The following is a 21331-nucleotide window of genomic DNA, read 5'->3' on the forward strand; positions in this document are numbered from 1 at the left end:
TGTAGCCGTTGTAGCCCATCCACCTCAAGGTTGTGAGTGTTGTGGCTTCACAAATGCTTTGCTGCATACCTCAGTTGTAACGAGTGGTTATTTCAGTCAAAGTTGCTCTTCTAATGATGTTCGGGAGGAGCATGATCAGATAATTGACAAAGGTGGAGAGTAATCTACAAAAGAGGTGTATAGTGTATATATGTAGTCGTCTTACCTCTATTTTGTTGACAGTTTATCAGCATCCCTCCACCACCCCTTCTCCACATTTTGCTTTTTTATTGTTTGTTCAAAACCACTTACATACTCTGGGTTATGGCCAAATTGCGGACTCGAATCCCTCCCCCATCAGCACGCCAAATAAGCATTTAAATTTACTCTATTATACGAGTGTATGGGACGCTCAGTGGGTTCCGGTTTATTGCAACAAAGATGGATGTGTGTGTTTCCGGTAAGAGAAACACGAGAGAGAATCCCAGTTTAACTCGTTTAATCAACAGAGGGTTGTATATGTTACTTTACACAAATGTGGTCTATAATAAACAGAAGAAAACAAATAAAACAGTTATAAGTATATCAACAAATGATACAAACATTCAGTAATTAAATAAAATAGAAATGAACATACATGGGTTAGCTGCGTGCTGATTATGTTAATAAATAATTATGTAAACAATGACTCGCATATTGCACGATCAATGCTCAATATTACGAGCAGAACCCATACAACATCATCAAACTCGACATTTTCAATCAATCTTCAACTACTCAGGTGATCTGTAACTAGTAAGTGGCTATAATATTTATATTCTAATAGGAATACAATTCTTTTAGAGCTCAAAGTCCGATATGAAAACTTTTTAGTTTAGCTTTGTGACGCAGTTTAAAATGCATTTATTTCAGGGTAAAATCTATACATTCAGAACGATAATAAACATTACAAAGGCAAATTATACATGAAGACTCACCCGTTATCATTTACGCACTGGAAAAAACATACACAAAGTTGAATAAACAGTCCAGCCAGCCGGATGGTCACTAAACTGCTGATTCTGCATGGCCGCGCATGACTGCCGGATGGTCACTAAACTGCCGATTCTGCATAGTCGCGCATAACTGCGCTGTGAATCTTACGCACCGCTCAAGGGGCGGAGTTCGGGCTCTTACATCTATAATTATATGTAAGTGTGAACTCGTGAATCAGCTTGAATCAGTCGGCCCATTCTCCTCTGACCTCAAGCATCAACAAGGCATTTTCGCCCACAGCACTGCCGCATACTGGATGTTTTTCCCTTTTCACACCATTCTTTGTAAACCCTAGAAATGGTTGTGTGTGAAAATCCCAGTAACTGAGCAAATTGTGAAATACTCAGACCGGCCCGCCTGCCCCCAAAAACCATACCATGCTCAAAATTACTTAAATCACCTTTCTTTCCCATTCTGACATTCAGTTTGGAGTTCAGGAGATTGTCTTGACCAGGACCGCGCCCCTAAATGCATTGAAGCAACTGCCATGTGATTGGTTGATTAGATAATTGTATTGATGAGAAATTTAATAGGTGTTCCTAATAATCCTTTAAGTGAGTGTAAAAGTAGACTGAAAGTATACTTTCTTGTTTTTAGATTTTAAAAAAACTACCCATACGCTAATAGCACATTTGAATAAACTTATTTTTTTTGTAAGGGTGTGCAGTGCATTTTTAGTGTTGTTCTTTGGTTAGCACAGGTTTCATGAAATATTTCTTAGCCTACTCTCTGTCAGGTGCTCAGTATGTTGCAGTTGAACCAGGTGACATGGTAGTCATTAAATACAGCTTGATATCCCTTTCTCTGTGCACGTTCCTCAGCCCGCGTTTATCAGAGCAATAAAAACACTAAAGCTGTAGTGTCATTAGCGGATCAGAGTGAAACACAGCTCCACATTTATTCCACAGCAAAAAAAGAAAGAAAAAAAAGAGTTTGTTTTATTGCTGCACCATTTAGTTGCATCTCGTTTTGTCCAGACAGCTCCAATTAGTTACCTAAACCGATCTATTATCCCAGCTGTTGCCATCACAGTTGTCAGGTACAAAATTGTTTGTTTAATCAGTATAATGTACATGTCTGTGGCCAGAATAAACAAATGACTAAATGTTGATTGCAGCCATGGGTCATCTGTCTATCACTATATAAAAAACAGCATTTAATCTTTCTCTGAAATAATGTACAGTGTGGGCTGTTCAGTGATGCATATCAACTAATCATAGAAGAACCCTAACTGACATAATGGTCAATATTCACAGTGTATTTCAATATAACTTACTGACATTTATACTACAGATGCTTCACTTTTGAGATGCTATCCTACAGATCACTTTTTCTCTCTCAGAATTCTAAAATATAAACTTACAATTGCAATGTAAGGCTTATAAAGTCCAGGAATTATAAAGCTCTTCTTCAGGTCGTTACCAACGGTCTGCCATTTCTGAGGAAAAGTTCTAAGCAGTGACTCCTCCCAACAGATCCATCTAAGATCCTACACTGGTGAGCGCCCGTACCAGTGTCCATTCTGCCTCAGTCGATTTAAATATCAAGTCTAGAGAGTGAACAACACAGATCAAGAAATGAATGTCATTTTACTAATTAATATTCACCGGCCTGACGACATGCTTTGTTTTTGGTAACCCATCTGGAAAACACATAGCCCCGGGACGTTGGGCTTTGCGAGCCTAGTCTAATCCCGGATCGCAATGAGCCAAAAAAATTATAATAATTATTCAGCCTGTGACAGCATGCTAAGGTATGTTCGGTTAGACATATACCCATAAATCAATACTATCACATATCTAAAAAACGTTTTACTCACATAAGTGTGTTACACCTGTCGGATCCAATATAGAAGAGAATATAGAAACACAGCATTGTGTTTTAATCTCAATATGTCTGCAAATCTAGTTAGCAAGACCAACCTGTGTCTTGTTTTCAAACAATTATCTTGCTATCTTTGGCGTGTTTATTGCTCATTTAGCTCCACAAGTAGGTGGGTGGGCCTACAGAAGCAGGTGTACACATTTATCTGTAGAGGTGGTGTTTCTTCCTTCTATCACATCATTGATTAAAATGTGAGCCCTTACTTTCTGGGCCTGGTGTCTATAAAAGCTTTCAGCTTCAAAACGTACATGATATTTTTATATTACCATGACCTTTTATATATCAAATGCTCAAGGGAAAGTTGATTTCTCAGTTCATCACCCCTTTAAAGCAGATATTTTGATTGATTGACTGATTGATTGATTGATTGATTGATTGATTGATTGATTGATTGATTGATTGATTGATTGATTGATTGATTGATTGATCGATTGATCGATTGATCGATTGATCGACTGATCGACTGGTAGGTAGGTAGGTAGGTAAGTAGGTAGGTAGGTAGGTAGGTAGGTTGGTTGGTGAGAATTAGGTGAGGATCAAGCAAGTTTAAATTATATCAAGGAAGTTCAAGAACAGGGAAATCTTATATTGAGTTTTGCATCTACATGCATTTAAAATGATTATTGTACACTATATTTACTGAATATTGAACTTGAGAACAGAAAATATGCATGGTCAATTATTTATTGATTTTGCAAATGACAGATTCGATATTGCAACTGACATGATAATGTTATTTGACCAAATGGCCAAATTATTGTCTTAGAATCAAGGTGAAGGTTTTGCACATATAAGATCCTGTTTTATTCGGAAATACAAATATTATATAAATCTGTTTTTTATGATCTATGATTTTATGATAATCATCTGAAATGCTGACATCATTATTTTCATGGCTGTATAATAAATACTGATTTTAAATGTCCTATGCAAATTTTCCATCCATTAGAGGGCGCCTATTCTAAACAAAGGTGTAGCTTGATGACCAAGTTGGAGCGCAGCATCTTGGGACATTTGGGGATCATCGGGATAGGACTCATGTGGATGCGGTTATCAACGTTATTGTATATGCAGGACAGAGTGTTGTGGAGCTGAGCACGACTGCTGGATTGATTGTTTATTAGAAGAACAACACATGCCTCTCGAGCAGCGGGACTTTATTATGATGGGACACAGTTGCTTTACTCTAGAGGCCTACACTTTACTCAGGGCACCGGCGCTATTTCCACTTTTCCAGTCACGAGTATGAGGTAATGCAGCTCTGTCTATCATATTAGATACATTTAAAGGGGGGGTGAAACACTCAGTTTCAGTCAATCTAATGCCAATCTTGAGTACCTATAGAGTAGTATTGCATCCTTCATATCTCCGAAAAGTCTTTAGCTTTATTATATTTATGAAAGAAATATGGGCTGTACCGAGTCTTTCCGGAAAAAACCGAGCGCCTGGAGGCGTATCGTGTGGGCGGAGCTAAAGAATGATGAGCGCGCAAAGCGAAAAACGTCCGTCTCTGTGGTATGTACTGTATTTAGTGGCCTGTCAACATTTGTGTGTGTTTACTCGCAGTTTATGAGGACATGATTCGGTTTATGGACTATTGTATGCCACTGAACCTTAGCAGTAGCACGCAAAACGGTTTCGCACGTCAGACTAGTGTAACGTACAGAGAACAACAATGGAGTCCGTTAGCGCATTTAAATGACGAAGCACGCGATCGTGTCGTTTACTGATGTTTACTCACGCAACGATAGCCAACAGCAAAGACATTTGAAGCAGATTTACTCACCGGCTGCTTCCAAAGCAGGAACGAACCTTTATCGCTGGGACCGCTCCGTCAAAAACACACTTCTTTGGTATGATTTGGTGAAGTCCTGACAGCAGTGAACGGTGGAGATCCACTTTGCGACGCGACTGAAGTGATGTTGTGAAGCTTCCCGTCATTTCTGCCTTCAAATCGGTTCAAATGCAGCGCTGCCTTCCCGGATGCTGAAGCGTTGAAGTCGCTTGATGTCACCCATAGGAATAAAGTGGAGCGCAGCGCGGAGTGTTTACGGGCGTGCATTTCCGTTCTCGCTCTAGTCACACACGCGCGCACACCCTACCGGGAGAAGAGCCCGTATGGCCCATACAAGAAACTTCCGCTCTGTTCACGTCAAGCTGAGCCATACTCGAAAAAAACTCTCCGAAACTTATTTGAGTATTTTTGACACAGAAATACTCCATCAAACGTTCAACATTAGTTTTTGAAACTTTGTCTATGTTTAGGATGGGAATCCAAGTCTTTAACAGTGTAAAAAGCTCAGTATGCATGAAACAGCATTTCACCCCCCCTTTAAGTGTGTTTAAAATTATGTTAAAATTATGTATTACTCTGTGCGTTTGCTTGGCGGCTGCTGTGACACTTGTTGCACACTACTAAGAGTAAAGCGTTTCTGCCAAATAAAACCTGAAACGGAGGGTAACGCAGATATGACGCAATTGACAGACGACTCCCTCAGACGCCTAGCTCAGACGTCCTGGCTTCTTGTTTAAAATAGCAATTTTCTCACAATTTACAAATAGTTGGAAACATTTAGGATATTGTAGGTACTCAACTTAAAATATAACACTGGCCTAGTGGTTTTTGGATATTTTACTGCAAAAATACTACATAGTGCACCTTTGTTCCTGTATTATATTTGTGTAGTGTGACACATTCATGGATAATAAAGGAATAGTTCACCCAAAAGTAGATATTTTGAAGAATGTTGGTAACCAGAAAGTTGATAGTATTAAAAAAAAAAAAAAAAAAAAAAAAAAACGGCCATTGACTTCCATAGCATTTTTTTCCCTTTTATGGAAGTCAATGGACGTTATCTTCCTTTGTGTTTTTAACAGGAGAAAGAAACTTATACAGGGTTAGAAACACTTGAGGGTGAGTAAGTGATGACAAAATGTACATTTCTGGGTGAACTATCCGTTTAATGAGGTAGTTAGAGAAAAGATGTGTATATAATAACCTTATCTTTGATGAAAGATACATAAGCTTCAAGGATTACAGCCTTTGGCCATGTTCTTGTATTATATCACAACGGGGTACAATTGCTCCCTTAAATTAATGCTTTTTTTGTTTAGAAAAAAATGCTGTTTGTAGCAATGTATGAAATAATTTGAACAGTATTGCTTATTAGTACTACAAATGAGGTTCTAGCTCATTGGGGTGATGTTAAAGTCTATGGATGCTAGCTGAGTCTTTATTGAAATGATCTTACATAAAAATGACTGATAAAATATAAATGAGTATGAATGATACACTGTTCTCTCTCACTTAAGTGTATTGGGTTTTTGGTCTGAGAACTTTCATTTGTATCATGTCATGCTTTATGCATTTATGCAAGCTGGGGGATCTTATTAAAAAATCCCACCAGCTTTAGCAAGATCTACTGTGAACAAAACATTGCTCAGCCCTCCTGTTATGCAAAGAAGTTCACTGGATTTGTTCTTGTGAAAATAAAACATTTCACCAATGCTTTCATCATTGCTCTTTCATTGCTGACCATTTAGTAAATTAAAAATATTTTTTTGCAATAAAGTTATAGTGCCTTCTTATTAATTTCAATATTATGATAATTCTTAGACTTAAATAAATGTAGTGAAAAGTAATTATCAATGTACATGTTTTATGTGTAGGCCTACTATATAATTACAGTGATGATAACAGATATATCAAAATCTTTAATAATAAAGTGCATTCATGTAGCATTGCACTATATCAACACCAGGCTCATGTGTTTGAATCCCAGGGAATGCATGAATTGCTTGAATTCACTGTAAGTTTTTATTTTATTTTATATAAATGTGTCTGCCAAATGCATGAAAGTAAAGTTAAATATTATTATCGCTTATGTTTTTATTTTTATTTTTTACACTTTTAACTTTCTTTAGTGTAATTTTGCTGTTTGAGCATGAAAAAGGTCTGCAAAATTTACAAAAGCACTAAGTCAGTTATTCTCTATATCAGTTTCTGAACTTCCTGAAACAATTTCGTTTTCCTCCAGGAATGTACACATCACAATATTAATTTAAATAATCCTTGCCCAAGGCACAGACAAAAAAATAATAAAAGAAAAGAGTGTTGCATTATTAGTGTTATGGTAAGGGGCGTGACATCCCTGAACATGATAAAAAAAGGTTGACCAATCACAACCCACTTGTCCAGCTGACCAATCAGAGCATATTGTGCTTTTCAGAAGGAGGGGCATCATAGAGAAAGGAACTAAACAGAGCATTACTGACTGGGTGGGAAGAGAACCATTCATTCTAGACCCCAACAACAAAACCAAGACTTTAAAAAAAAGGCTTAATCATCTTTAAATTGTCTGTCTAACTGCATAAATGTAAAATGTTGTGTCCATGTTCCAAGTGAATGTGCACGGTCATTGCTGTAAAAGACCCTTGCAGCTTTAATCCCAAGGTAAGAGTGTCCATAAAAAGCCACTGTTAAGTTCAGTGCTTATGTATGCTGACTGCTGTGGGCTGGGCACCTTTGGGTTCATATGTGGAGATTACATTATGCCAGCCTGAATAGACTGACAAATGTCACAGTGACAGCACCTCTCATTCTCCATCTCTACCTCACGTGATCTCAGTCCGGTCAATACTTTACACTCTGCTTCCCTGTCAACACTCACTAAGGTACCTCCCTCTCTGTCAAAGAACCTACAGTTGGATTTGACAACCAGTTTGACCTTATTTTCTTATAGATGACATCATGTTCTGCAATTTGTTAATCATAAATTATACAGGTTTGTCTTTCTGTTAGTAAATCAATCACAACAAATAAATCAACACAATATTATAACTTCTGCTGCATGCTGGTTCAAACACATATGGCTGAATTAAAACAGCATTTCCACTTGCCATCATGTAGCATTTAAAGTTGACTGAGTGGATCAGGAAGTGCTAGCTTCTGTGGATGAGTAGAGGGAGGTGGGGCTCATTAGCATATTAATGAGTCTGTGGATAAATTCTAAGCAATGTTGTACAGCAACCCATTCTCACTCCCAAGGCGTCAAAAACCGAAGCATGGTCAAGTGCCTTCCGCGTCACAATAAAGACGCTAAAGGTACCCCAAGGCGTCATGTTTCGACGCGCTGGGTGTTCCATTCATTTCAGTGAGAAACCTTTGGCGTCATACACAGACGCGCTGGGTATTATTAATGTTATCGTCATGGTGAAATTGTATTAGTTTATAAATTTGCCATTATGACATGTTGGAGTGTGTTTTTCAATTTAATCAGCAAGCATAATTTTATTTACATTTATTTACGCTATTTAGACATGTTTAACATGTAACCCAACCCCATCCCATCCCTAAACCTACCCATTTGTCGGAACGTGATATAAAACACAGGATATAACATACGACTGCATCCACGAGTTATTCAAAAAAGTTAAATAATCCAAGTTTTCCGAGGCCAAACGATTGATTTGCATGAAGAAAATCTCCAAAAGCGATCAGCATCTCCATCCGCAGAAGATCATCAACAAACACAATCAAATTTCAAATATTGGCGCCGGTTACGTGAGATTTCATAGTAAAATTGCATTGGCTCTCGTACGTCTTGTGACCAATTGCGTCATTACGTCAGCATTGATTGTAAAATGTCATTGGCTCTCGTGTGTCTTGTGACCGATTGCGTCATGCTCAGGAGTCTTTTGAATTATTTGAATGAGATATGAATGAGTTCGTTCACGGGGCAGCGGGATCATCATTTCAGCGATTAAAACATCAAGATCAACTCTGTTCTTCACATGAAGATATCGTATGACTTCAGAAGACTTGGAATGCAACATGAGTTAATGCTTTTATACTGTTTTGGTCAGTTTTTGCAATAAATACTTGTGACTGTACATTTATTTGCCTGTTATGTGTTTTATATTGTTTAGATATGGGTAGGTTTAGGGTAGGAGTGGAGTTAGTTGCTCAAAAATATAAAAGTAGCCTTTAAATATTAATAAAATCATGTCTGCTTTTATAAATGCAAATAATTAAATGCGTCTGTTTATGACGCCAAAGGTTTCTCATTGAAATGAATGGAGCACCCAACGCGTCGCAAAATGACGCCCAGGGGCACCTTTAGCGTCTTAATTGTGACGCGGAAGGCACTTGACCATGCTTCGGATTTTGACGCCTTGGGGGTGAGAACGGGTTGTGTACAGTTATTTTCAAGCTATTTTAAGGCATGAAATTATTTTCATAGGGGAAAATGTTTAAAAGTGTAATTTTGGTGATGAGTTTTAAGCTATAAAATTGACTACAGGGGGACTTTAACATTCATAGATTCTAAGAATCAACTAGTCAGATCTTCCTTGAACACTTCTCTCTCTCTTTCTCCTCTATATTGTGAAGCGCACACAGGAATCAACTGAACGTCGAGAAGTAGCCTACGGCTGGAGTGTGCTGACCTGAACAGACCATCATGGGAATGTTTAAGCAAGAACGCAATGTTTCTGCTGCTCTTACACTGATAATATTTATAGATTATACATCTCAGCAAGGCTTGACTCATGACTGAATCACCCTGCTATCTGCAGTAACCTTTAACAACAACAAACTTACAGCACTAATTTAAAGTTGCTTTTGATTACATTTATTCCGAAACGAATATAATATACACAAACTACCATTCATTGTTCTTTACCTTATTTCCTTTCTCTTGACCATAGATGGAACACATCGGCTACACTCACACAGTCTGATGCAAAATTACTCAGCAGCTCTGTGTGACATGTTTACGTTTTACTTTGCGTAAGAAAGTCACATAAACCGCATGAAATAAGAGCAGTCAGACTGAAACAGATTTCTTTTAAGATTGAACATTGGTCTGGGAGTCTGCTCTGTATCTTTACTGCACAAGAGGCATGATCAACGGGCATAGTTCAAATGACTCTATATGAAATTGGCTAGTCCTTCAACAAATCAGACCAAAGATCCATCGCTTCTCTTTTTCTCATTGTGTTAAACCCACCAATAGCGTGCCAGATGGATAAGCCGGTTTGTGATTAGTCCCCACAAATTTGTAACAGAAATAGGATAAAAGTATTTGCAGGTTTCCAGTCTGAGCTGCAGGGCGAAATCAAATCACTGGCAGATCAGGCTGGGTTAACCAGTCTAACAGATTTCCAGAAATGCATATGAATGTAGCTCGAAACGGATTTCATGTGATGTTTCGTCGTTCACACGAATATACACAAAAATCGGATTTGGACTGACAGTCTGAGCATAGCTTATTTCTCATCTCACACATTAATGTATATGATTTTCTTATTTTCTTAAATGTCTTTTTTTTTTTTTTTATCTTGTTTGACATTTCATCCGAATATCAACATAAGCTTTAGTCAGGCATTTTAATGTGTCTCTGGAAAAAAGTGATCTGCAACGTTGTATTATGGTGAATACTTTTTTTTTAGGGTACTTATTGTAATTCATATATATATATATATATATATATATATATATATATATATATATATATATATATATATATATATATATATATATATATATATATATATATATATATATATATATATATATATATATATATATATATATTAATGTACTTTATATAATACAATACAAATACAGTGTTAATTAAAAAAATAAGACTGTATACAATTTGTATATATTTTATAAAATATATGTGTAAAATATAAAAGCCTTTTTATTCTTTTTTTTGTTCTTTTTCATCTCTACTGAGCTTTTTTTGCATCTCCTTCTTGAGGACTGTGTGCTATAAGAAAACTTTAGCTTTTGCTCTCCTTATTAGATGAACGTCTCTGTGAATTGACAATGTAACGAGCAGTGCAGTGTGTGTGCTGCTACACACTCGGAGTGTGTCAAGCTGTGTTGTAGTGCAATATTGGATTTCTTGCTGCAGTCCTGTTCATTTCTTCAGGTGTTCTGCTGACTCCTGCTTTGTGTTCCCCCAGGATACGCACACACACACACAAACGCACCCTGTATGTTGAGTGAAAGCCGCCAGCTTCCATCACAGTTAAACAGCACGTCTAATGAGCTGTGAAAAGCAATTGAGACAGAGCTGTGCTTTAAATCCATCCAGCTCTGACTCATATCAGCACTCTCAGGCACATGGGCGATGCTGCATGCACTGCATTTCACAGCATTTCATTCAGACATTTAAAAGAAAAACAACCTTGGCAGAGGACGTCCTTTAATGATAGCTCAGAAGTCAGAAGGAGAAGAACAAAACAAGTGGAGACGCACTCAGTGCTCATATCCCGTATGTTTCTGACAGGCATGTTTTGGGTTATTACTTCTTGTATGTTTAAATCATTGGCTTTCACACCATGTTTCTTCGAAGGATTAAAGCACCAAGTGCCTGGAAGGACAATTTTATAACCTAATGTATTATTTATTATATGTCAAGGCAGCAACAGTGACGATGAATATTTATTATTTTAGCCTAGCAAAAAAAAAACGTAAAACAAAAAACGTCACAAAAAAAATCACAGCAGCCACATAATATTTTGACAGTATTGTACATGGTTGAACATGGCTTAACATTGCTAAATATGTAATATCAAAGACTGCATTTGCATAATACTTTGAAATATAATTTCATTAGAGACAAATGGTTTAATAGGCTAATGATTGTGACATATTGTCAGTCGCAGCATGCAGAACTGATCTGAAAAAAAGACTTTAATCTAACAGTAATTTTTTTTTTTTTTTTTTTTTTTTTTTTTTTTTTTGCAGATTTAAGTAGTTGACAATAATTCCTGTCATGAATATTCTGAGACGAAAGCCTAGGTTATCAAATCTACTTTTGTTATTTGTGTTTTTCAGAAAAGACAAGCTGTGGCCACAACATCACAGCAAATGCAAAAAAGTAATTAATATTGTTGCAGGATTTAGCTTTTTTTTACAGTTCTGAAATATTACACACTTCATTAAAAGTAAAATAGGGGACCTAAAAATGCTTGAATAGTTATGAAATAGTTATGATTTGTTTTTTATTCATGTGCCCTCATAATCTTTAATAAAAAAAGCTTCTCCTCTCTCTTTTCTGATGATGTGTTTACTGGCTCAAAGGCAGGACAATAACTTATCACTCTCATTAGATCCACCAGTAGGAAACCACAACCATCCAGCCATCAATTCCGCACACACAAAATCAATTCCCACCTTACATTGTATATGAAAAAAAGAGAAAAATGTACTGGTAATTTTCTGCCACGACGTAATACAGTAATACATATTTCAAAATACAGGTAAAAACCTGTTAATTTTTTTTTTTTTTTTTTAATTGAAATTATTAAAAAATTCCAGTACATTGTGCCCTATTTTTACTGACATTGGTTTACAGTCTTTATTTTTTTGTTGGGAAAGCTGTTCCACACTGAAGACTATCACAACTCCTGTTTCATGCTGACGTTAAAATTAGAAATGGCCTAACATGAATAAATCAATTTTTGAAAGTGCACATACAAGTTCAGTCAGGGGAATCTTTAGCTCTGTTGTGCCCTACACCAAGCCGATGGCAATTCAGATTAATTTGGCTTTGAGTTACATATGAGAACGTGTGAATTATTTATTAAGGCTTCTGCTATGACATCATCCGCCTTGTGTCATTAATAAAGAACTGTCACGGTTCATGGATTCCCTGATTCCCTTTTGATTTCTTCCCTTTATAAGCTCCTTGTGTTTGTCAGTCTTGGTCGGATCGTTGTTATGTTATGTACTGTCTACGTATCCCGGTCCCCTGTGACTTCTACGTGGTATGTGTTTAGTTTCCATTTATGTATTTTCTAGTTTATGTTTTCCCCCTCGTGGGTTGTTGTTTTGAGTTTGTTTTGTTTTTGTAAATAAATTATCATTTTTCTGCACTTGAGTCCTCGCACCACTTTTCCTTTATGTGTAACGTGACAAGAACATACGCCTCATCTTTATTCTACTCTTCATATCCTCTTAATGACAGATGCTCTTGAGACAGAGCAGCAATCATATATGCCTGTCAAAGCATTCTGTATTAATTGTGTCACTGTTCAAGCATGTATAAATGTAGCATTTCAGCGACAGGCCATGAATACTAGTTTATTAGTAGCAGACTCTGAATAGGTTGACCTTTCCCTGCACCCAACAGAGAGGAGGAGAGGGAGAGAGAGAGAGAGAGAGAGAGAGAGAGAGAGAGAGAGAGAGAGAGAGAGAGAGAGAGAGAGAGAGAGAGAGAGAGAGAGAGAGAGAGAGAGAGAGAGAGAGAGAGAGAGAGAGAGAGAGAGAGAGAGAGAGAGAGAGAGAGCAGTGCTTTATAAGCTCAATAATTCTGATAAAGGTCGCCCTCCCACAAGTTGTAGTCAAGTAAAAAGACTTAAACTGTTTAGAAAATGCATGTTTATTTATCCTCTTGCAGAATAAATCCTTATGGAACGGCCATGGCAGAAACGTCAATTTGTGCTCACTGATATTTTTGTTGTTGATTTTGATAGAAGGTCCAACCACTGCCCATAATAATATTTCCAACTGAGGCCATCAGGTTTATCTATTGATGCTTGATAGAATCCATGAGGCCTTGTAACATAATGTCCAGGACCTCCATAATAAAACAGGCCATCAACGTTAAAGATTCAGCAGTATATTTAACATGTGGTACTTTTCTATACCTGTCTGCACCAAACCCATCTGGCAGGTTTGCTGCCAAAAAGCACTTTTGACCATAGAAAAAAACACATAGAATCCGGTCCCGTTTGCTGATCAAACTGAATATGCTTGAGTATGTTTTTGGATGAGTGAGGAGGATTTTCTCCCTCCTAAACAACCTGTGGTGATGTAGGTGCAGTTTAATATATATTTTTAAGGCTTTCTGACCCCAAGACTCAACTCATCTCTGCAATTCCCCAACTGTGATCCTTGGAGAGCCTTTGGCCACTCAAACTCTCCTCCTCACCGTGCATTAGGGCGATATAGACACACATCCTCTTACAGGCAGATTCGTAACAGTTTCTTTTGATTAGAACGTCTAAATTATTGCCCTGATTGTGGAAATGGGGATTTTCAATGCTTTAGCTTTTCTCCTACAGCAACTTTCTATTTTGTGAAGCTCAACAATCTTTTTGACATAAGAACTACATTTTTTGGGTTTACTCATTGTGATGGATAATTAAGCATTTGTGTTTCCATATATATATATATGCTTGACAGAACATTTTAGATTCCACACAAGTGAAAAGAGAAAATTGATTATGAAATGAGAATGTTAGAAACATGTGAGGTATGGGAAATCATCTACACAAACTTACGTTCACATCACACCCCAGCACAGTAGGTGGCAGTATGCACTCAGTAGTAGTTAAGTTGGGTCACAACCCACAGTAAATCCAGTGAAGGAGAAAACAAGGAGTCATGTTCAAAGATGGTAAGTTCTCCTTAATTGCATTATCCTTGGCAGGATTTTTTAAGCATGTCCAAATCAATGATAAGCATAAAATAAATATCAATTAAAAATAAGAAAAGTCTTGTCTTACTAGTTTTTCTGCTATTTATAGATAAGTCAGTTGACTATGATATAAAGGTATATGTTTTTGTTATATTTAACGTAGCAGCATGAAAATGGATCCCTTTCATACTTCTGAAGTGTCTGGCACTAATTGATTCCCCCTGTATAACTTCTGAAATTCCTCATCAGGGACTAATGAGAAGATAAGTGTGCTAAACTCTGAGGAGGCAGACAGAGAGGTAAACTCCGAGGCTTTTATCTGCGCTTCACTGTTCTAGTTTAATCAGTGCAGTGACTCAAAGCCTTATCAGATTGGCTAGAGGGCTAGAAAGTAAACATGATGTTGTAAAGCTCTTTTTTCTGCTTATTTACTTGGTTTCCCCCCAGTATTCTTGTGGTTAGGATGAGATGAGGCATGGGTTTCTTAAACCGATTCTTTTCTTCAGTATATCTGTTAGATTTGCACCCTGTGATTTTTATTAGGTGCAAACTATCCTCAAACTCGAAATCTACCCATCACAGAAAGCATTCTGCATTTGTACATTTTCAAAAATCATCACTTAGCATGATTTATAGGCTGTTTCTTATAAGCTGTTTCACAGATTCAAAATCCTTGTCAATTTTTTGGTGTAAAACTACGGTGGCCGAGCGAGTTCACAACAAAACATCACTGATGAGTTAACATTAAGCAATAAGTCTTCGTCAGATTCATCACTTGTTGGGGTTCCCCTGAAACATTTCCGTTGTTGTCTGTGCATGTGTCGTCAAACTGATAAAGATGTTTTCTTAATTTGCTGGTGTTTTTTTCTATTTACAGTGCATTTCTGTATTTGGGTGCGTTGTGAACCTTTGCAGCACAAAGGTGTTGTCAAACCGATGAAGATGTTCTCTTAATTTGCTTGTGTTGTTTCTATTAGCATGCGTTTTCTTCAGCTGCAGCCTGCTGAGCTCTCTCGGCCACCTGAGAAACAGCTTATAAATCATACTAAGTGATGATTTTTATAGACGTACAAATACTGTATGCTTTCTGTGATGGGTAGATTTCGAGTTAGTGGATAGTTTGCACAGTATAAAAATCACAGGCCCGGGTTTACAGACAGGGTTTAGATTAAGCCAGGATTAGGCCTTAGTTAACTTTTAAGTAGCTTTTATAAACGTGCCTTAGAGTAAAAAAACATTACTGGTGTGCATCTTGTAACAAAACAGTGGCACTAACACGTTTTAAAATATCTGTCAGTGCAAATTGTTTTCAGCTAAAACAGCTCAATAATGCATTTTAAAATGGGACTCAAATGTTTAAACCTGGTCTGTGAAACTAAGGGATTATGTCTGTGGAAAGTCCCCGTAAAACATGAAAACCCTGTGTGCGTGTTGCCATGGTGAATAGATTACTTGACTTTATCTTTATTAAAAAAGATTAATTACATCTTTTATCCCTTTTCTTCCGGTCTCTCTCCCCACTCAAAATTAAACAGAGAGATTATATGTGACCTTAAATATTTCTGATTTGCTAAATATTACAAGTGTTGAATAAAGCGCTACAGTCGGGTTCTGGATGTAAAAATCCTTATCATTTTCTCAATAAAGATTTTAAGTACAGACTTTTACCCTTTAGTGGTTCAAGTGAAGTTGTTCGTCTTAAAGCTGGTTTGTTCATGGATTTGAACTTTTTTGTTTTGTTTTGTTTATGTTTTCTTAATCTGAAAATGCATCAGAGAAATATTTCCAGTTTATAAATAAATATTACACAATGTTCAACAAATCGATTAAAAATTTACTACTTTAGTTAACATGCAATAAGGATGAACAATAATTCTACAGTTTACAATATCAAAGAACAATAAATACTGTAAACAAATGTATTGCTCATTGTAGTTCATGTTAGTTCTATACAATAACTAATGTTAACAAATGAGACCTTACTGTAAAATGTTGCCTGTTTTGTTTTTTATCCGTTTGTTTATTATACTGTATACTTTGGTTAAAGTTGAAATGCTTCTGAAAAGTAATGGCACACCAAAAATTCTCAACCTGGATTCATAAAGTTTTGATAACGTAATATTTTCTATAATTCATTGAAAAGTAGCACATCAAGGTTTTCTCTATTGATTGTAAAAGCTACAGACTGAATGAAAAAAAGCCTTGCTACATTAAATACCTGTAGTATCGGTGTATTAATCTAAAATTCTCTGAAAGGAAACAATGGCAGCTCAGGTGTGAGAGCAGAAGGTTAGAGAAAGCATCTTCTCCTGAAAGCTACATAAATTTGTGTAACAGATTGTGACTCATTCATAGCGCATTCATGCATTTCAAATGAAAAGCTCCTAAATTCAGCTGATTACCTGAGTGTTCCTGCATGCTGACGGTATCAGCACTTGGCATTTCAATTGCTTCTCTAGTGGCAAATCACAATCAATTAAAGGTGCATTTAAATGGGCCACCAAAGCACCTGAGCTCTAATGCAAAACAAAACTTGAGATTTACCAAAGATTAGTCTTCCGGAATTGCCTCCGAGCACAACAATTGGTTTAGTGTCAGATGTGATCACAATTTGCCGGTCCCATTTCCTCCTACTGATTCTTGAGATATGAGAGAAAACATGTCCTGCAGTTTCACCTGCCATTTAGTTTTAAGAAATATTAAACATTTCCATTTTGAAATGAATCTGATAAAACATTAAAATCAGTTATCAGCAAGTATCAAGACCATTTATGATTTTTGATAATTCCGCTTATTTTCTGTCAAAGTTATGGAATGTCAAAACTGTCACATAAATAGTTTGGAATTTTTAGATGCATTCCAATATTTTAAGTCCCCATTTTTTATTTTTTATGAATTTTTTTTCACTTATTATTATTGTTGTTGTTGTCTTTGTAATTTTTTATCAAAATAATTTTCCCTCCCTCTGAAATCTCTATTCTGTTGAAGTGTTTACTGGCCTGAGGGTGGGACAACCCTTCAATCACACACTCAAAAAAATGATTCCGGCCCTTCATAGACACATTTAAATTCTGCCCACTTTACTTTAACATATCTAATTTTGTATCAACTTAATTTAATTGTCTTCAATCAACCTAATATATTTAAAACTGAAGTTTACTTAATTCAATTGTTAATATTTTTTTAAACTACATGAAATATTTGTGCTGACATAACTAACTGGGCAGTGGATCTGTCGTTCAGCATGCTCTGGAAGGGACTGCATTAGGAGAGTAAATTTAGGGATTAAATTGTTATTTTATGTGTTTTTCATCAAAGGGAAAAACTGATGTTAGTGTTTAATGTTCAGTTATGTTGGACATTGAGGAGTTTCTGTAATTTTGTGGTTACCATTATGTAGAAGAGTGGTGCCTGTGTTTAGGCTGTGGGCACTTATACATTATGCATATTTTTGCATTTTATTTCTAGAAATAAGCTTGTTGTTATTTAAAAGTTTTAAAGGTAAATTAAATTGATAAATGTGTTCACCTTACATAATTAACTCATAAATGTAGCATATCATTATTAAGTAAACTGCACATATAAATATTATGTAACAGTCGCAAATTAAAATAGTTTGCATTGGTCAGCTTTGATTTATTTTGTTCATATAACTAAATTGTTATTTGTAAAAAATTAGTCAATATAGTTGTGCAACCACTTGATGCATATTTTTAAGTAAATTCAACAAGTAATTTTTTGAGTGCATGTGATCCACCAATTGCAAACCACAACCGTAAAACCATTCGATCAATTCCCAGTCCTTTCCTCTCAGTCGAAAAGCCATTTTACTCAGATTTTCACTTTTAACTCAAAAGAAAAGACTTCATGCCGACTTGAAACACTACAGGGTAAATGGCATTTAATTCCATTTACTTGACTCTGGGAGAATTTCTTAGACTTGTTAGAACTACAATATTCCTCCAATGGTGTTCCAACTAGCCAAAAATGGTTTTAATATTTTCATATTGAATAATTCCACTGTGGTTTGTAAAGGGTTTTTGGTGTTGCCAGCATCTATCATAATAGAATGCAGTTGCTATTCATTTTGTAATTATTGTTTTAGTTATGTGTTGTGATGTTGAGAGCTCATCTTTTGACATTTGTTGATTGTCACCGTTATTGTATCAAGTATTGAGTTCTATGTGCATACAATAGACTCTAAAAAACAAATATGGACATAGTGTCCGTGATGTAACCCGTAGGTTTCTGAAGAGCATTTTTGAAGCCTAAAAGTCGGCTGTCGCCATCTTGGGTAGAATCACCGCACTCCCGGATAACATGGGCAAAGAGGCAGGACGGGGGTGGATCTATCATGGTCTATCACCTAGCTCGACCACAGTGCCAATCCACCTGTCTCTCAAGATCACGCCCTTAATTATGCAGAACTTAATATAATTTAAACGGATGAGTTAGCAAAAAATTGTCATGAAGGTCAAAAATAGTTGTATAGACCAAAAACACTTTTCGTACCAGTCTGTATACTATTTATTATGTCTTTCTTTTTCAAAGTGATTTGTTCTTCAGAGAAAAAAAATGCAGGTTTCACTTCTCATACAACTTTACAAGAATACAAAAACCACCCGATTCGCACCCAAATCGTAAAAAATTGCTGATGAATGTTTATTGTCTGAAGGAAACATTTATCACTTAATAAAATTGACCAAATGAGAGAAATATGGCTAGTACATTTGTGTCATATACAGAATATCTGTGTACAACATTGTCAGGTTCTCAGTTAGTGAGAGTTGAAATAAATGTTTGTTGCTGTCTGTGAGTCCCTATGAGATATCATTTCAGTTCAGAAGCCAGTGATTTGGAACAGAGCTAATAGGACTACTAAAGTATATACTAGGTTGGGACAGACGTTGCGGCATGGAGGAGGCGGATAAAGAGGTTCAAGGAAATCCAAGGTCACAGCTGATTAGTGTGTGTGCTTATGTTGGTGTGTGCGCACATACATTTCTCAGCCTTTGGCAAATTATCTCACAGGAGCAATATATATATATTACATAATAATAAAGGCACCTCTGTCCTTTCCCCTCAGACACATTAATGTTTTAATAATGAAAGAATTACAAAATGTATCAATAACGAATATGAAATCAGATGAAAGATGTTGGAAATGTTGGGGTAATATTTGTTCTAGCAAAGATTTCATAGAAACGCATAGCACGGCAACACAAATAATTAAAATTGATTTGAGTGGATAAAAAATATATATTATTATACTACATTTTTTACATTTTTTTAAACTGCTAAATCTTACTATGATTGCTTGTTCCTGCAATTACATTTTTTTTTATGGAAAAGGTATTACAACTTTTTCATTGAAATGTTTTGCCTTTTTATACTTGTTTATTTACTGCAATTCTGACTTTCCCCTCTCAAAATTGTGAAATATAAAGTCCAATTTTCAGAATTGCAAGATATAAGTCAGAATTGTGAGATAAGTCACAATGACTTTTGTTGCTTTTGCGAAAAATAGATAAATATGATGCCACTTCCCGGAGGATGAGGAACTAAGGAACTGGCTTTTGTTACATAAGGGAAAAAAACACGTAATTTACCATTTAAAATAATACGCCTCCCTCACCCCCACCTCCAAATATGTCTTTCTTTAATTTTTTTTTATAGAAATAACGAAAAACAAAAGAGAAACACATAAATAATACTGTATTTCCTAAACTGTTACGTTTTCATTTTGGAGCACCCTGATTTTCATCTTTAAAAAAAAAGTTTGTTTAATATTTCCAATGTATTGTTGCATATGGCATGAACGTGTGCTACTGCACATAGGAACGATCCAAGATTTTTGAATTCTTGTGATGCAAACTGGCATGGACATGCAGATGGAAAATGGGCAAACAATAATATTCCCAGAGAGTGTTGTCCTTTCATCTGTAAGCGTGATTATGCAATGCAGATTCCCGTCTGTTAAGAACAAGACAGCCCCCTACTGTCCCTGATATTGAGAAGATCCAATTATACTCGTTCAGACTTGCAAAAGCCCAACGTTTCATGCATGCATCTTCTGGCACTTTGATAGTCTTCCCCTTGGAATGAGGTAACATGCATTGAGTCTGGCCTCTGTTAACACGGTTTAGTCAGCTGGAAAATTAAGACTATTGTTCAGAGACTTTGCAGGGTTGTTGGAGTTGAGCTGCTCTACTTCCACATCCATACAGTAATTCCAAATGAAACCAGTTCTCAAAAGTAACCTGTGCCATGTTCAAAGCAGTCTCAGTTATTTCATTAATGTCATATACTATTTTAAGATGAAACATGCAATTTTATAATTGAATCAATCTGCATGTTGATTCAAAACCAACCAGCACAACACAGCCACACTGTCTCAACCAATGGCATATGTAGGGTGGGGCTATCATTTTGGCTGATCAATCAGAGATTGGGGGGGGGGGGGGGGGGGGGAGATTCAAGAAGCCTTAGTATTTCCATTTCAATTTGGTGATGCTACACTGTAAAAAAAATTGTGGTGGTTTTTGTTGGTTTAACTTAAAAAAGTAAGTAACCTGGTTGCCTTAAAATTTTGAGTTTATTGAAATTAAAAATTTGAGTTGATACAATGAAGGAAATTAGTTTAATAAATAGAAACTCAAAATATTTTTGTATCTGAACCACATAAAAAATGTGATAAATCATGAAAATAGCACAATTAGGCATGTTTCACTATAGTGAAATCAGAAATAACACACACATAATTACCCAATATGCTTACAAAATCTTAATAATATTATAAGAGAGGCTGTCGAATCTCAAAAAAATGTTAATTGTATTAACTCAAAATTTTAATTTCAATGAACTCAATTTTAAGGCAACCAGGTAACTTTTTTTCTAAATAATTTTTTACAGTGTAGTACACTTTTCAGCTATAGCTTTAGAGGTTCTTAAATTGTGGGTTGCCGCAAATAAATCAAAGACATAAACAAGCCACA

Source organism: Pseudorasbora parva, chromosome 1 (assembly GCF_024679245.1).
Source record: "Pseudorasbora parva isolate DD20220531a chromosome 1, ASM2467924v1, whole genome shotgun sequence".
NCBI classification, from domain to species: domain Eukaryota; kingdom Metazoa; phylum Chordata; class Actinopteri; order Cypriniformes; family Gobionidae; genus Pseudorasbora; species Pseudorasbora parva.